The sequence below is a fragment of the Sphaeramia orbicularis genome, chromosome 13 (genome assembly GCF_902148855.1).
Source record: "Sphaeramia orbicularis chromosome 13, fSphaOr1.1, whole genome shotgun sequence".
In the NCBI taxonomy this organism is placed as follows: domain Eukaryota; kingdom Metazoa; phylum Chordata; class Actinopteri; order Kurtiformes; family Apogonidae; genus Sphaeramia; species Sphaeramia orbicularis.
The window spans coordinates 39,617,208-39,634,012 of NC_043969.1; the positions used below are offsets into that span (position 1 = coordinate 39,617,208).

At 35.9% G+C, this 16,805-nt stretch overlaps 1 protein-coding gene across 3 annotated transcripts in view; it reads left to right on the top strand.

Moving 5' to 3' along the window:
* Nucleotides 1-16,805, top strand: part of gab2 (GRB2-associated binding protein 2) — a 132,569-nt gene that overhangs the window by 51,939 nt on the left and 63,825 nt on the right. The gene's annotated exons all lie outside the window — the stretch shown is intronic.

Consider the following 16,805-nt stretch of genomic DNA (forward strand, 5'->3'; position numbering starts at 1 on the left):
ATATAGGAAAATATGGGATTTTCACTGAAGAAATGCAAAATAGACAGGATAATATTATGATAAATGGTGATAAATCACTTAAGAAAGGTTAAATAGACAGAAAAACTCATTTGTGAACTGTCACAAAAGTAGCACTGGGTCTTTATGGGTTAAATCGGTGGATATTTTGGCATTTCTTGTGTTGGATATCCAGACTGTTTCTAAGTTTCACTTCACATACAGACGCACAAAAACGTTTACGAGTGGTTTGAAGTTTTGGTAATGTAAAACCTCCAAAACCTCTCAGATTATGTGTACTCTCCTTTTATAAGGAGTCCTAATTGTTCTGATTGTGAGAATGAAACCCTTTTTTTCCATGTAGAAACTCATGAATTTTCTGTAAATATCTAAAGTTAAACTCATAGTAACTAAACAGAGTACCTAAATATGAAAAAAACCTCCTAAAAACAGCATTTGAACATCATCGCTCTTTTCTAAGTGTACGTATACGATGACGCTGATACTCCGTCGCTCAGATCAAATAGGAGACTCGTAGCCTGAGGCATTTACTCTGACTGTATCCAAGCGCTCAGTCACAACAGGTACGTCGGCCTGCCGCAGAACGTGACCTTTACAAAAGCTGGTAATAGACGAGAAAATGTACACAGGCCAGGCTGTTCTGAGGCTCCGCACCGCCGTTGTTTGTGCAGCTGCGTACTGTATGTACTGCAGCGAATAAAGGGTTAAAGACAAGCTGCCGTCTGCTTCGATCCTGCTTTAATGGGAGGACATGTAAACAGGACTATTCCAGCCTTTGACTTGAATGACGTGCATGTTTAGTTTGGATATTTGCTCGTGCGCATTTAGAAACATGTTGATGGATGCTTATCAGTGTCCCTGTTGACACGGCTTACTACTACGCACACACGGCGTATCGCTGGCACACCTCGGATAATAGTTAAGGCGGCCGCCATCTCTAATTTAATGTGTCATTGTTACTAGGACAGCTGAATTATGAGTTCAGACACAACACCGGCCGGTTTTTACACTGTTGAACTAGCCATGTGCAAATACAGTAAACCACTGACCCCACTTAACTCTATTATATTCCCGAGTCATTTTAGTTCAGAGGCCACTTTCAGCCCTATATGGTCCAGTAAAATAAGAACACAATAACCTATAAATACAGGAGTTGGACAAAATAATGGAAACACCTTAAAAAATCAACAAAATATAATTTAATATGGTGTAGGTCCGCCTTTTGCGGCAATTACAGCCTCAGTTCTCCGAGGTGTTGATTCATACAACTTGTGAATTGTTTCCAAAGGAATTTTAAGCCATTCTTCAGTTAGAATACCCTCCAACTCTTTTAGAGACGATGGCGGTGGAAATCGACGTCTTACTTGAATCTCTAAAACTGACCATAAATGCTCAATAATGTTGAGGTCTGGGGACTGTGCCGGCCATACGAGATGCTCAACTTCATTAGAATGTTCCTCATGCCATTCTTTAACAATTCTAGCTGTATGGATTGGGGCATTATCATCTTGAGGTGAAGGTGTTTCCATTATTTTGTCCAACCCCTGTATTTGGAGTAAATATTTAAAGGGCATATAAATATTATAGTCAGTATTAAATGAGAGCTGATGCTTTACTAAACCAGCAAATCCACCATTCAGTTAGGATTCGGTCAGTCACAGTTAGGCCGGTGCAGAGGTTGCGTTAACCGAAAATATTCCGTCATTGATGGATTTTTTTTTTTAAATGATGGAAAATTCTGAAGGCCGTCTGTCATTTTGACAGATTAAAATACTAAGGGTAATCTACCAAAGAAAGTTTTCACACAACACTGTGAACAGAACCTGCTGCAGGATCACTGGTCTGTCTGTCTTTGAACAAGGCATCAAACAGTCCATAACGGCATCCTACCTGTATAGAACCAACAGCACCACTGTTTACAACTACACTGAATACAACAGCAGTACTTCAGATGACTCACCATTAGTCCACCTGTAGTAGACCCCCTGTCCAGTTGATGGTGAGTGTGAATATTAACCCTTTCGTGCATAGTGGTCACTACAGTGGACAGCTATTCTACAGCTGTTCTCTTATATATTCATGGATTTTGTTGTTCTTTTCGTTATATTTTTTGTTTTTGTTTTTTCTTTACACATATCTTTATTAAAGTTTTAAGACACTACATATCTTTTCTGACATGAATTGATAACATTATGTAGATCTCTCCTGAGGATAAACCCCCAGAATCACAAGCCTTCCCCACAGTTTTCACACAATTTATCAGTAAATGCATGTTTCTGTGCATCAAAAATTAAACGTGTGGTGTCCAGCTGAGTGGACATTTTTGCAACTTCATGAAAAATAGATTCATAAGATTTTTTTTGTTATTATTACTTTTTTTAATGTATTTTTTAATTTTTTTTTTTTTTTATTATTTTTATTTTATTTTATTTTATTTTTTATTTATTTTTCAGGAGAAAATTTTCTATCAAATTGTTTTTTTCATGCCTAAAGAGGAATAAAAACACTCAGGAAAAAATTTTGATTAAGGTTCTCATAATTCGTGCATGAAAGGGTTAATCAGTGTCAAGTCGTGTCTCGTTGTTTTGCTGACTTTAACCAAAATTCGATGCTACTTTGCTAGCGCAAAATGTGAAGACAGCCAAGTCTCCTTAGTTATTTTAGAAAGCCCAGTAAATGTGATGGCACTGATAAATGCAGTCAAAAAAGAGGGACTGATGCGGTGAAAGATGACGGGCAAGCAAGGAATACGCCAGTTCTGATGGCATTTGGTGTGTTATAGGTACGCATTTTCTACCTTTCATGTGTTATTTGATGGCATGTCCATTTGTTCCCAGATCTCTGGTTCACATAACCCGAACCCTCAGTGCATGGGATTTGACACTGCATGAACATACACAAGGAACGCTCATAATCTCTACAGATAACACACCAATTAAAAGTGGTGTATATAATTATGCGAGTCGTCATATCATGTTGGTTTATCAGCCAGCAGCAACTACAGCCGCTGCATCATTGAGATGTTTTTGAACATTAAATACTACTAAATATATCTCATTATCAATAATAAAAATAAAAATTTGAAATGACGGATAAAAATATGTTATGACGGAATTTTTATGACCCTGTCTGTCAAAATGACGGACAATAAAAATGTCTAGCGCAACCTCTGGGGCTGTGTATTGGCAAGAATTTGGCGATACGATACAAATCACAATACTAGGATCACAATACGATATCAAGTGTAGAACAAACATAAAAAGCCAATGTATCTCTGTTAGAGGGGTACATCTGTGGAATAATCTGGAGCAAAACTTAAAAATGTTGTCTTCAATTTGTGCATTTAAAAGGATGTATAAATCCACTATAATAACAAAATATAGAACAATATAGAAGCACGCAAAAAATAAGATATTATTGTAGTTAACTGGTTATCATGATAAGAAGATATTATCACATTTATTGATCACTGTATTTAGAGTAAATATTTAAAGTGCATATAAATATTATAGTTTATGTTAAAAACACTTGATTACGCAAATCTGATTGTGTGTGAGGTGACTAAAAAAGTGTATATGAATAGTTTGTGTGGATGTTTTGTGTTATTGTAAAAATATACAGAGGAAAATGTGTGTTAACAAAGCAAAGGAAGTGGATCTAGTTTGATTATTAGTTTGTGAAAAGGGGGTGGAGTCAATAAGTTATACTTCTTCCCACTCCTTTTCGAGCGCAGAAAAAATGTATTATTTATTTATTTTGACCATGTTGTATGATTCTTTATCTGATGATTCTGTGTGCTCGAAATAAAACTACTACTCCTACTGCTACTACTACTACTACTACGATATATCGCAATAATAATAATAAATAAGAATAATGGATTAAATTGATATAGCGCTTTTCTATGAACGCATACTTAAAGCACGTACAGTGGATCCATTATTCATTCGCTCTCACATTCTCCCTCTGGTGGTGGTAAACTACATTATTATTACTACATATTCCTATTACTACATTAACTACAGCAATATATCACAATATTGTTAACATGGCGATATTTTTTGTTTTGTTTATTTTTTTAAAATATTTCCTGGAAAAACTTCTAGTGCAGCATTTGGATAAATAAAGTTTTAACATGCAGCTTTACCAGTACAAAAATCACACAAATAAATAAATAAATAATGTTTTACAGACATTACAGTTTACAATCCTGCTTAAATGTTTGTATTCTTTTGCGAAAATAATGCATAGTGTTCAGTCGCCGAATCATCCAACATCAGAACATTATTTTTGTGCATTCCCAATACAAAAAAAACTAACATTTGCCTCTTTCTGACAATAAAACGTGCTTTTAGGATGCTTGAAATAACTGTTATCAATTTCAAAAAACTACATGTATGACCTGTAATATCACAATACTACTTTTTTAGTATTCAAACTACAGAGCGAAATACCCATGTGAAAATAGAAATAAAAGAGCATGATAAACAAAAAAGAAAAAACAAAAATGAATCTCCGCCATGTCTGCATTTGAATAAATACTTAAAAATATTGAGACAGTACTTTTTAAAATTGATAAAGTATCATGAAGTGAAATATCGCCATAAATTGCGGAACCGATATTTTCTTACACCTCTGGTCATAGTGCAAACAAATCATTGACAATGCGCTTTATCAACATCTATTCTTGTCTTGGAGTGCATCTAAAAGAAGGATGTGCTAGGTTTTTTTTTTTGTTTTTCATCATCTTAAAAGGATATTTTTGGATTACTTCAAAGATACTGATGCCCTGTCCTCGCTAATATCTCTACGTTTCAGCCTCACATCTACACATAAACAGTGTTCTAAGAAACAAAATAGAGATTTGGAAAATCAATGGCGTCACACCTCATTTTTCTCATGTCTGTTTTTGCTTTGTGTACTGAAATACCTTTGGGAGACAGACCAGACCAGCATTATGGACAAACCCACATCATGTAAAGAATACATCCTCAAAACCACAACCAACATTCAAGGTGATTTACAACTGAACTTCTTGCTGCTTCACTTTCATGACAGATTAAAGTGTCGGTATCTGCTATGTCCAGTTTTATCCACAGGTTGGACAACATCAACTATGATTTATGTGAGTGTTTAGACAAGTTTGGACTTTTTCTTTTTTTTTTTTTTTTTTTTTTAAATTGAGTAAAACAAAGGCCGCTTGAACAGAATTTTTTAAAAACCAGACGGAAAAAATATCTGTTTTGAAAAATATCAGTATTATTGCTCATGCTCTGTCAGCAATAACAGTTTTAGCTGTGACATTTCCCACTGACAACCCTCTGGAGGATTAAGCATTTTGAAAAATAAATGAATGAAAATACTACAAATAGACACAGTATCATAGTAACGACCAGCGGATAAATTCATGAGAAACTGTTGCAAACTAAACATTACATTAATGACAAGTGGCTCCAGGCACAACAAACCCCACCCCTCGCACATATTGTAGTTTATTTTGGCATCGATCCAGCTGATGTCATCATGTCTATGCATGTGCTGATGTCAGTGTATCAACTGCCTCTATATGTTTAATTTTTCTTTTTTTTAATTCCTATACTTTTTATTGCTTCCCTGCTGTAATGATTTTATGTTTTATGTAAAGCACTTTGAATTGTCTTATACATGAAATGGGCTATACAAATAAACCTGCCTTGCTTATACAGGGTGGGGAAGCAAAATTTACAATATTTTGAGGCAGGGATTGAAAGACAGTGTATGACCAATTAGTTTATTGAAAGTCATGAGAATTTATTTGCCACAAGAAAATTGACATAATAGAAAATGTTTTTATTCTATGTGTCCTCCTTCTTTCTCAATAACTGCCTTCACACGCTTCCTGAAACTTGCGCAAGTGTTCCTCAAATATTCGGGTGACAACTTCTGCCATTCTTCTTTAATAGTATCTTCCAGACTTTCTGGTAATAGTTTTGCTCATAGTCATTCTCTTCTTTCCATTATAAACAGTCTTTATGGACACTCCAACTATTTATGAAATCTCCTTTGGTGTGACGAGTGCATTCAGCAAATCACACACTCTTTGACGTTTGCTTTCCTGATTACTCATATGGGCAAAAGTTTCTGAAAAGGTATGGATAATAGTGTTAGGTATGATTATGACATCAATATATGTTTGGTTTCAAAACAATTGACGTAGTGGCTGCTGAGAAAAAACAACTAAATGTTCATTGTAAATTTTGCTTCCCCACCCTGTATATGTGCGAAGTTTGAAGTGAATTGAAACAAAATGGATGTTTTTATAGACATTTGAAATTTACAAGTAAATGGGAGAAGAAAAAAGATTGTAAAAATTCATAAAAAATGTGAACTTTGACCTACTTTTCCCAACATGTAATGACATCTAGTCTGGGTCACTGGCAATCTATAAACCAAATTTGGTATGAATTCAACCAATAGTTTTGCTGCTACAGACATTTGAAATTTCACCAATTATAAGTAAATGGGGGAGAAAAAGATTTTAAAAATGTGTAAAAAATTTGAACTTTGACCTACTCTTCCCAAAATGTAATCAGATCCATTCTGGGTCACTGGCATTCTATAAACCCAATTTGGTATGAATTCAACTAATATTTTTGTTGCTAGAGTGTTAACAAACAAACAAAGAAACAAACAAACCGAACCAAAAACAATACCCCTTGCCTCCCCTTCGGGGGGTCGCACTAATTATTTTGTCAACAAAGTAGATATTTTGTTGTCCCTGTAGGATAATTCAGCATCTACATTGAAGATGCCCAGGGATCAAATCCAGATTTACACCAATACTGTGGTCAATGACAGGAGAATTAACCTAGCATACACTGAGGAGACCAGACAGAAAGGCTCTGGTTTAACTGGGAATCCAACTCAGAGCTAACCACTGCACCCCCATGCCCCCCCTATCACATAATGTCATGACGTTAAACAATTTGGGTAAATAGTTAAATGCTTTATCTAACTGAATTACACAAAAATTAAAAAAAAAAAAAAAAAAAAAGTCTTCCTTCTTCGTGCTCCTCATGGGACTTTACAACCAGTGGTGAGAAAAAAATAATGTTTTTAATGCATCATTAACTTTTGTGATACACACCACTAATACCAAAGTACCGTTACTTCGTCACATTCCACTTCCCTCTTTAAGAACTGATAACATCTTAAAAAAAAAGATAAAATCACCACAAGTTGAAGCAGCAGAAACCTCTTCAGTTGCTCTATGAAGCTGAATAAGGATAACATCACTCAACATGACTTGTGTGTAATCTTTATAAAATTACATACGTTCACAATCTGATACAAATAAAAGTGTCGTCGATGATAACATCCACTGACATCTGTGACATATTACGGGGCAGGATTTTGACTCTATTGCATATGAGTAACTAAGGGTTAAAACATGTAATTTGATTAGATTTAATAAAGATTTCTCCAAAATGTTGATGACAAACAGGTCACATATGTATAGAATCTTTTTAGTTGAAATGTTTTGCTTTGTATGATCTGCAGATGATCAAACTGTCCAAATGGGAAGAGGCCAATCTATTCAGTCTGCCTGTTAACTTTTTATTGTAACCTGCTGAGTCAAACATGCAGAAGTGGAGCGTGTCTTTCTATATTTAAACTGTTACTAAAAAGCTCTTCTCAGTAACACTGGTCCTTTTAATTTTTTCACAGTCAACGCTACTCAACCGTTTTTTTCTCTTCTTTTTTTTTTTTGTCCGAAGTGCAGACTGTACCGTGTTATCTCTGAAGCTAAAGTACTCCAGAGGCAACGCATGAGACTATTTTTACTTTTTCTTTTCTATTATAATATACACAGAAGAAGCATCATGACCTCATTGGTATGTGGCTCTCACATTTTACCGCTGGAACAACAATCAGGAAGTCGAAAAAAAGTGTGAACAAAACAATCGTCACCACCATCTGATGAGTTGTGCAGTGCAGTTGTGATAAAAAAACCCATATTATAAATTTTCCGTTATCAAGGGCTGCTATAAATATTCACTAATGTGGATTAACCCTTTAAGACTGCTATTATAACAGGTGTCTTCATGCCTTCTTTGCAATAAAACTGTCAGAAAATGTCTTTTTTTGCCAATTCTTTTGCATCTTTCTTTTCAGGAAGAACTTAATTTTCAATATCTGGCCATTAATTATCATTATTATGAATAATAAATGCTTAAAACTGTGTTTGAGTCAAAAAAAAAAAAAAAAAAAGAAGTGGACTTGAAGTTTTTTGCATATTTATTTTCCAAAACAACTATAAATGTCCACTTTTTGACATCATTGCAAAAATTAACTTTCAACTATTTTACATCTACTCAAACATGCTTTTTGGTCTTGAACATTCATTATCCATATTGTGGCTTCATATTTTTCCAGGCGTTTTTTAGCCTGTGTGAAACAGTTCCTCTCTACTTGTAATAGAGTCCTGCGTTGCTGTCGTAAAGTGTTATAAAGTGTCGGAAACCTCAGGATCTCATCTTTCTGTGAATTTAATTTTGTGGACAGCATAAACAGGTCAGAAGTTACAGTAATTTGAATGCTATGAAGTGCAAAATGTAGCTAGCATCGGAGAGATTGCAGTTCTTTAAAGGGGTCATATTTTGTTAAATCCACTTTTATTAGTCTTTGGTTCATTGATTTATATATTTGGGGACTCTAATAGTTCCAAAAGTTTAAATTTGAACCCTCCAGGTGCTGCAAAGCTATCTTTAGATTCATTTTGGCCAAAATCGAGTGGATTTCTACAACCTGTTTTAATTCCTGCTTAATTTGTTACGTTTTATAACTAGTTACGTAACATTTGCACATATAAGGTCAAGACTTCCGACCACTTTTATTAATCTTTGGTACCTTTCTACTTGTAATAGAGTCCTGCATTGCTGTCGTAAAGTATTATAAAGCGTCTGAAAGCTCAGGATCTCATCTTTCTGATACTGTTTGAATTTTGTGGCTAGCATAAACAGGTCAGAAGTTACAGTAATTTGAATGTTGTAAAGTGCAAAATGTAGCTAGCATCAGAGAGATTGCAATTGTTTAAAGGGGTCATATTTTGCTAAACCCACTTTTATTAGTCTTTGGTTCATTTATTTGTGTATTTGGACGCTAATAGTTCCAAAAGTTTGAATTTGAACCCCCCAGGTGCTCCAAAGCTATCTTTATATGCATTTGGGCAAAAATTGAGTAGATATCTACAACCTATTTCAATTCCTGCTTTATTTGTTACATTTTATGACTAGTTACGTCACAACATTTGCACATATAAGGTCAAGACTTCCACCAACTTTTATTAGTCTTTGGTACCTTTCTACTTTTAATAGAGTACCACATTGGTGTTGTAAAGTGTCTGAAAGCTCAGGATCTCATCTTTCTGATGCTGTTTGAATTTTGTGGATAGCATAAACTCCAGTAATTTGAATGCTATAAAGTGCAAAAAGTAGCTAGCGTCGGAGAGATTGCAGTGGTTAAAGGGGTCATATTTTGCTAAACCCAGTTTTATTAGTCTTTGGTTCATTTATTTGTGTATTTGGACCCTAATAGTTCATACAGTTTGAATTTGAACCCTCCAGGTGCTGCAAAGCTATCTTTATATTCATTTGGGCAAAAATTGAGTAGATTTCTACAACCTGTTTTAATTCCTGCTTAATTTGTTACATCACGACATTTGCACATATAAGGTCAAGACTTCTGACGAATGTTTCTCCAGTACGACATAATTGTTTGTCAGTAGTAGCGGTTGTAGTAAAAACTGAAAATATGTCCAAACTTCGAGCTGAATATAGAAAATGTTCAGTTGTTGGTTGAACGGGACAGATCAGCACAGTCAACAACCTGGAGGGGGTGGGGCTTGAAGTGGCTCATTTGCATTTAAAGGGCCAGCGCTCAAAACCACCTTTCTGGTGTCATTACTCAGAAATAGGGTTGAAGATGGACCTGTGGAGTTGAATTAATGAAGAATTCAGACCCAAACATAGCATTTACAGTTTATGTAGCGCACAGGGAAATGTTTGAAAATGCAGAATTCCATTTAAAGAAGTAAAATATCACTCCTTTAAAGGGTAAAACTGGTAAGAGTTTGTGAAAAACAGATCCTGACGAAAAAAAACTAACAGTAAATGATTTCATTTATGTGTCTAGTTCCTTATTTCATAGAAGAGCACAGTCATCAATACTGCATACATCAGTGTTGAGATTCTAGTTCACTACCATTAAACCATCCTGAGATAAAATGCCATGACTGTTTCAAGCCCCATTTAAATATTATGGCCTTTTCTGGAAGGAGAGAACGCTGCTTAATTGAGACCTGGAAAGCTGCCCAGTTTGAAGAGGTCAGAGCGACCCAGCTGGGTTATTCCTAGCATCCTTCAACTGTGGCCAGCATATTAACCCGGGACGGCAACAGCTCTCAACCACAGAGAAGAAGACGACTCATTTAGTAAGCCTCGTCACGCTAAAAATAGAACCGATTATTTTCCACAGGAAAAGCGGTTGTTGCCTGATTGAAGAGCGAAGTGAATGAAAGGACTGAATCATGTTTCCTTGCGTCACACTTTTACATTCGAGATCGAAAATCCTGCGTGAAATATGCAGGCAGAAAGAGGCCCGTGGGAATTCAGTGGGATCCGAACTGGTAGTGCAGCTTTTTTTTTTTTTTTTTTTTTCCCCCACTTCTCTCTGGCACACATTTCTTTCTTAAAATTTCAACAAACTTCCCCCCTGTAAAGTAAATCATGGGGGAGGAGGACACAACAAAATGAGCTAACCCACCCACCGCCTGTCCTACAGAGCATGTCTAAGCCCATCGATCACTGTCTAAACGCTGGGAAGTGAGGGCTGAAGCTGTAAAAGTGGGTTGAACTCTCCCAGATCTCCCCCTCCCTCCTCCTCCTCTGTGACTTTGGCTGAAGCTGCATCACTGTTTGGGAAAAAAAAAAAAAAAAAGAAGCGGATTCAGCCGAGACACACTGCCCTTATTAACTATTGGACTGGACAGACCTCAGTAATCACACACTCCTATAATATCATATCTGAGAGTCACATGATTGCCTGAGCAATAAATTGCAAACCACACAGGACATGATGTAACTCCCATTTCTTCATCATGTTCCACTGCTCTTTCTGCAGAAAAGATCAAAGTTAAACAAAGGTCAAGTCTGAGCAGAAAATGGAAGACGCGATCGAGATTTAATATGAAGTACTGTAGGCCTTTGGTTGTTTACTCATTTACGTACTCCGTTTGTAATTTAACAACTGTCTTGGTTGCTGCGTTCGTGATAACAGGCTGTGCATTGATTTGTGTGCAGAGAATAGGTCGGTTTTTTCCTTTTTTTTTTTTTTTTTCACAACACTAGCAGCCGTTACCTTCTCAATGTTCCACCTTTTTGTGTTTTCTGTCTTATTTTCTTAGACGCAGCGTACAGAGACAGGAAGCAGGGCAGACAGAGGGGATGACAAGCAGAAAGTTTAACTGTTTACAGCTTAAAAACATGAGAAAATAGAGATAGAACTGGGTAAAGATGATCTGAGACTAAAAATAAATAAGGCCTCATATGGTCAACAGTGAAAACTCTTCTGTGAAATTGCAAAAGTAAATGGAGATGTTTTTGGTTTTTTTTCCAAATAAGTACTATAATGCGTACATTTTTCAACCAACTCATTAGATTTTACTAAAATTTGTTCATCTGTCATATGATTTACATCTCAGAAGAAAAAATAACACACTAACCTAACTGTTAATAAACCTTTCCTCTGATTAATGTCCAAGTTTATTATTGTAATTACAGTATTTTTGCACATAAGCATTTCCTTAACCTATGGGTTTGTAGTATTAATGCTCAGACTGATCTCATGAAATTGTGTTGTATGCCACGCCAGTTCTTAAGTTATTTGGTGCGCTATACATATGTATTTTCATCCTGTTGCATGTTATGCAACACTAACTGCTCACGTGTCACTTTACGCCAAGCTCTCTGGTTTACATATCTGTAGCCGCTAACCCTAACTAGTGATGTGACGTTCACAAACGAATCAAATCTTTTGAACAGCTCTTTGAAAAGAACGATGGGAACCGAATCTTTGTAAAGAGCCGTTCATTTTTTATTTATTTTTTTATTTTTTTTAAAGGAGGGAGTGTCCGATTGCCTGTCAATTTAGCGTCACTGGGGAGGCATTGGGTAGAAGGAGTATGTTCGACCAGAAAAAAAAGAGTGTTTGCACACTGCGCATGCCTCATGGCAAGAAGGTGGCAAAAAAAACAACAGTTTGAAGCGTGAGGTGAGCATACCGGAGGAGGCGGAGCTGGAAGACTGGTTGAAACCGGAGAAAAGTTTGAGAATGAGTGAGTGACCACCTGTGAGTAATGAGCCAAAGAAAAATGTTATTTCATTTGAAAAATGTTTTATTTTCTTCTTCATTTTTAGGCTACAGACTAGTCCACATAATGTACTGTGATGTTTTTGGTCCAATTCCAGCATTTGCCTCATGTCACCTCTCATGTCATGTATTTAGCCCACACATTTGAACTAACTATTCTTTTTTACGGTAAGATAATATTTACTGCCGCGCCAATTAAACACCTTTAAAATGTTCATTCATTCATTCATTCATTGTCTGAACCCACTTTATCCTCACTAGGGTCACGGGGGTCGCTTGGAGCCTATCCCAGCTACATAGGGGCGAAGGCGGGGTACACCCTGGACAAGTCGCCAGTTCATCACAGGGCTGAACATATAGAGACAAACAATCACTCTCGCATTCACACCTATGGGCAATTTAGATTAACCAATTCACCTATCAGTGCATGTCTTTGGATGGTGGGAGGAAGCCGGAGTACCCGGAGAGAACCCACGCAGACACGGGGAGAACATGCAAACTCCACACAGAAAGGTCCCACCCCCCGTCGACTGATGTTGGAATCGAACCCAGGACCTTCTTGCTGAGAGGCACGAGTGCTAACCACTGCACCACCGTGTCGCCCACCTTTAAAATGTGATGTCAGTCATCACATGTAGCCTATTTAGTCATTAAAACATTGGTGTTTCAAAATAATGCAAAAAACATAAAACAGCCAGTCTTTTGAACGGCTCTTTTCAGGGAACGGCTCCTGATTGAACGGCTCCCTTCAAAGAGCCAAAAGTCCCATCATTAACCCTAACCGCTAATCACGTGGTATTTGATGCAGCACGAGCATACACGCAGAAAGTTTATAATGTGTACAAATAACACGCCAATTAAAAGTGGCGTGTATATTTACATAATTCATGATATCATGTTGTAATGTTGCTAGCACATGTCGCTAGGCTACTGAGTTTATTTATTATAATGCTTTAGCATCCAATGCAGGATCAAGGGTTTGGGTTTATTCCACATTAACATGCACAGTTTGGATAAGTGTCGTTTTGCTATTACATCAGAAATAAAGACTAATACGTGCAGTTATTCTGATTTACGGATACTTTAGAGTTATCATAAACCGGGCCACATACAGCCCAGTTTGATCTCAAGTGGGCCAGACTAGTAAAATAATAGCATAATAACCTTTAAATAATGTAAACTTGGAATATTTCTCTTGGTTTTTGTGCAAATTTTTAAAAAATTAAATTATGGAAATGTTTACATCGATAAAGTATCCTTTAAAAAATGTGACTAACTTGAACAAACACAACCAACCTGAATTTATTTTAAAAAATAAGTGCGATTTTAACAATATTATTATATTGTGATTGTTATTATATTATTAACTTACAGATTGCAGTGGATGTACAAAGGCAGGAAACATTTAGTAACAGGAATAATATTGTTAAAAAAGTTTGGAATTTGGAGTTGTCATTGTGCATAGGTTATTTTGATTGTATTTTACTAGTCTGACCCACTTGAGATCCCATTGGTTTGTACATGGAACCTGAAAATGAGTTTAATACACTTGAACATTAACATCTTCAATGTAATTTTTGCATTTCAACTGGATCCCGTGGGTTGGATTGGAATAATGAACCGGATGTTTGACTGAGTTTATTTATTTACGTCTTTGTGCGTAAAAATATGTTTGATTCATTACAGAACTCTGAGAGGAAAATGAGTGATGTCAAATATGCCTGGTTTAGTGCAAAAAATGACAGTAGGATACCTTTGTCTTTCAGTGTCAGTCAGATTGAAGGTATTTCAATGCAGATTTATATACAGGGTGGGGAAGCAAAATTTACAATATTTTGAGGCAGGGATTGAAAGACAGTGTATGACCAATTAGTTTATTGAAAGTCATGAGAATTTATTTGCCACAAGAAAATTGACATCATAGAAAATGTTTTTATTCTATGTGTCCTCCTTCTTTCTCAATAACTGCCTTCACACGCTTCCTGAAACTTGCGCAAGTGTTCCTCAAATATTGGGGTGACAACTTCTCCCATTCTTCTTTAATAGTATCTTCCAGACTTTCTCCTAATAGTTTTGCTCATAGTCATTCTCTTCTTCCCATTATAAACAGTCTTTATGGACACTAACTATTTTTGAAATCTCCTTTGGTGTGACGAGTGCATTCAGCAAATCACACACTCTTTGACGTTTGCTTTCCTGATTACTCATATGGGCAAAAGTTTCTGAAAAGGTATGGATAATAGTGTTAGGTATGATTATGACATCAATATATGTTTGGTTTCAAAACAGTTGATGTAGTGCCTGCTGAGAAAAAACAAATAAATGTTCATTGTAAATTTTGCTCCCCCACCCTGTAGGCGTGACAAAAGCTGATACACTTTTACTGCAAATATCTTCCGTATTGGTGATCAAATCTTGTTAATAACTAATAATCAGTATCAGTGTCCAGCCTTAAAATCTCAAATGAAAACCATTCCAGCTCACATGCAGCTAAAGAACAGTCTGCCAACACTAGACACTCTGAGAAAAAAAGGTCAAACTCCCGTATCTGTGAGTGCACAGTGTTTATCCTCTTCACTTTTCCTGTATTATCATATAAAACCTCCATCTCACCTTGTTCCAACCCCCACCCCCGTTTGTCCTGAGCAGCCGCTTACAGATACAGAAACGCTATAGCGGAGACGACGTCTGCATCTATTTGAAATAAATTGGAAGGAAAACACCCAATAACAAAGCTGCACTAAACAATCTTTTGATTCAGTTTGCGTCTACAAATAGAACCCAAACTGGTTTGTCTTGCCAATTCCTTTTGTTTCCTCTGCGTGGTGATAAGTAGACGTGTTTTTGCTCTATTTTTGGCAGACGGCAAAACAATGATACTGTGGGAAAACAAGCAAATTCATACAAAAGCTCCGACTTCACAGACATAAAAGGGATGTAGTTGTTTGCGTGTTGATAGTCCTGCAAAGTTTTACACACATCTTAGACCAGCGGTGTCACATATAAGGCTCGTGGGCCAAAAACAGCCACCAAAAGGGTCCAATCCGGCCTGTGGGATTAACCCATAAAGACTAGACATCTACTATCGACCAAAACTATCTACTGATCTAAAATGCTTAATACCTGTTGATCTATTAATGTTTTTCAGTTACATTTTATTATTTTTATTTTATAGAATGTTCTTTGCAGTGGACAGCATTTTTGTTTTTTTTTTGTTTGTTTTTTTAACCCACGAAGACCCAAACAGCCACTGACGACCAAAACCATCTACTGATCTAAAATATTTAATAACTGTTGATCCACTAATCCTATCAATTAATGTAAATAATTGGTGTAAAAAGCAGTTTGTCATCTTTTCATGGTCATCAGATATGACCCATCTGGATGTTCAGAGGCTCTGTAGTTACCATGGAAACACCATCATCTTCTACAACATTGATTGACCAGTAAAACCAGTGGAGTTGGATCAATGACAGTGGATAAGACACTTGGTTTATGTACAGTTAATGATATATTTTACTGGAAAAATCTTTTTTTTTTTTTTTTCAGTTTTCTCTGTTTCTGATATAATAACCCTCAACTTTAATTTGAGCTTTTTATGAACATCCGCATGATCAATGAATTAAATATAGGAAAACACATGATTTTCACTGAAAAATGCAAAATACAGAGGAAAATATTTTAAGAAATTAAGCTATAAGCTATATTAAGCTATCATTAGAAACTGAACAACTATTTAAAGAAAATTCTGAAAATCATCTCATGACCCCCCACCTTGAAAACCCTGCAATTCTAGATTGTTTCAATATTAGCAGAGGGTGCAAACTGATGAAGAAAATAACACTGCAGAGAAATAAATATTAACACTTTATAGTCATTTTTAAATTACATTTGGAGTAAAAATAGCTCTATAAAGTGTAACCGTATTACTCTAACAGTGTGAAAACACCACAGTGTTAGATATTTTTACACATTTCATTCTTAATTTTGACACTAAATTGAGTACAATTAACTCTGAAAATTTGACAATGGCCAGAGAGTAAATTTTACTCTAACTTTGAGTGGGACCAAATGTTATCTGAAACAGTTAAATTCAACCCTCTAAGAGTTAAACTGACACTCTGTTTTTTACTTTGTATGTACATCATATATAGAAAATGAGAGTAAAAAAAACACATAAAAACCAAAATAAGTACCTTTTAATAATGTAATTTTACTTTTTTCACTATAAAACCTTGTAGGGATCCCTACAATTCTACATTGTTACAATATTAGTGTAAGGAGCAAAGTGATGAAGAAAATAACACTGCAGAGAAATAAATATTGACACATTATAGAGTCATTTATAAACTACATTTGGAGTAAAGATAGCTCTATAA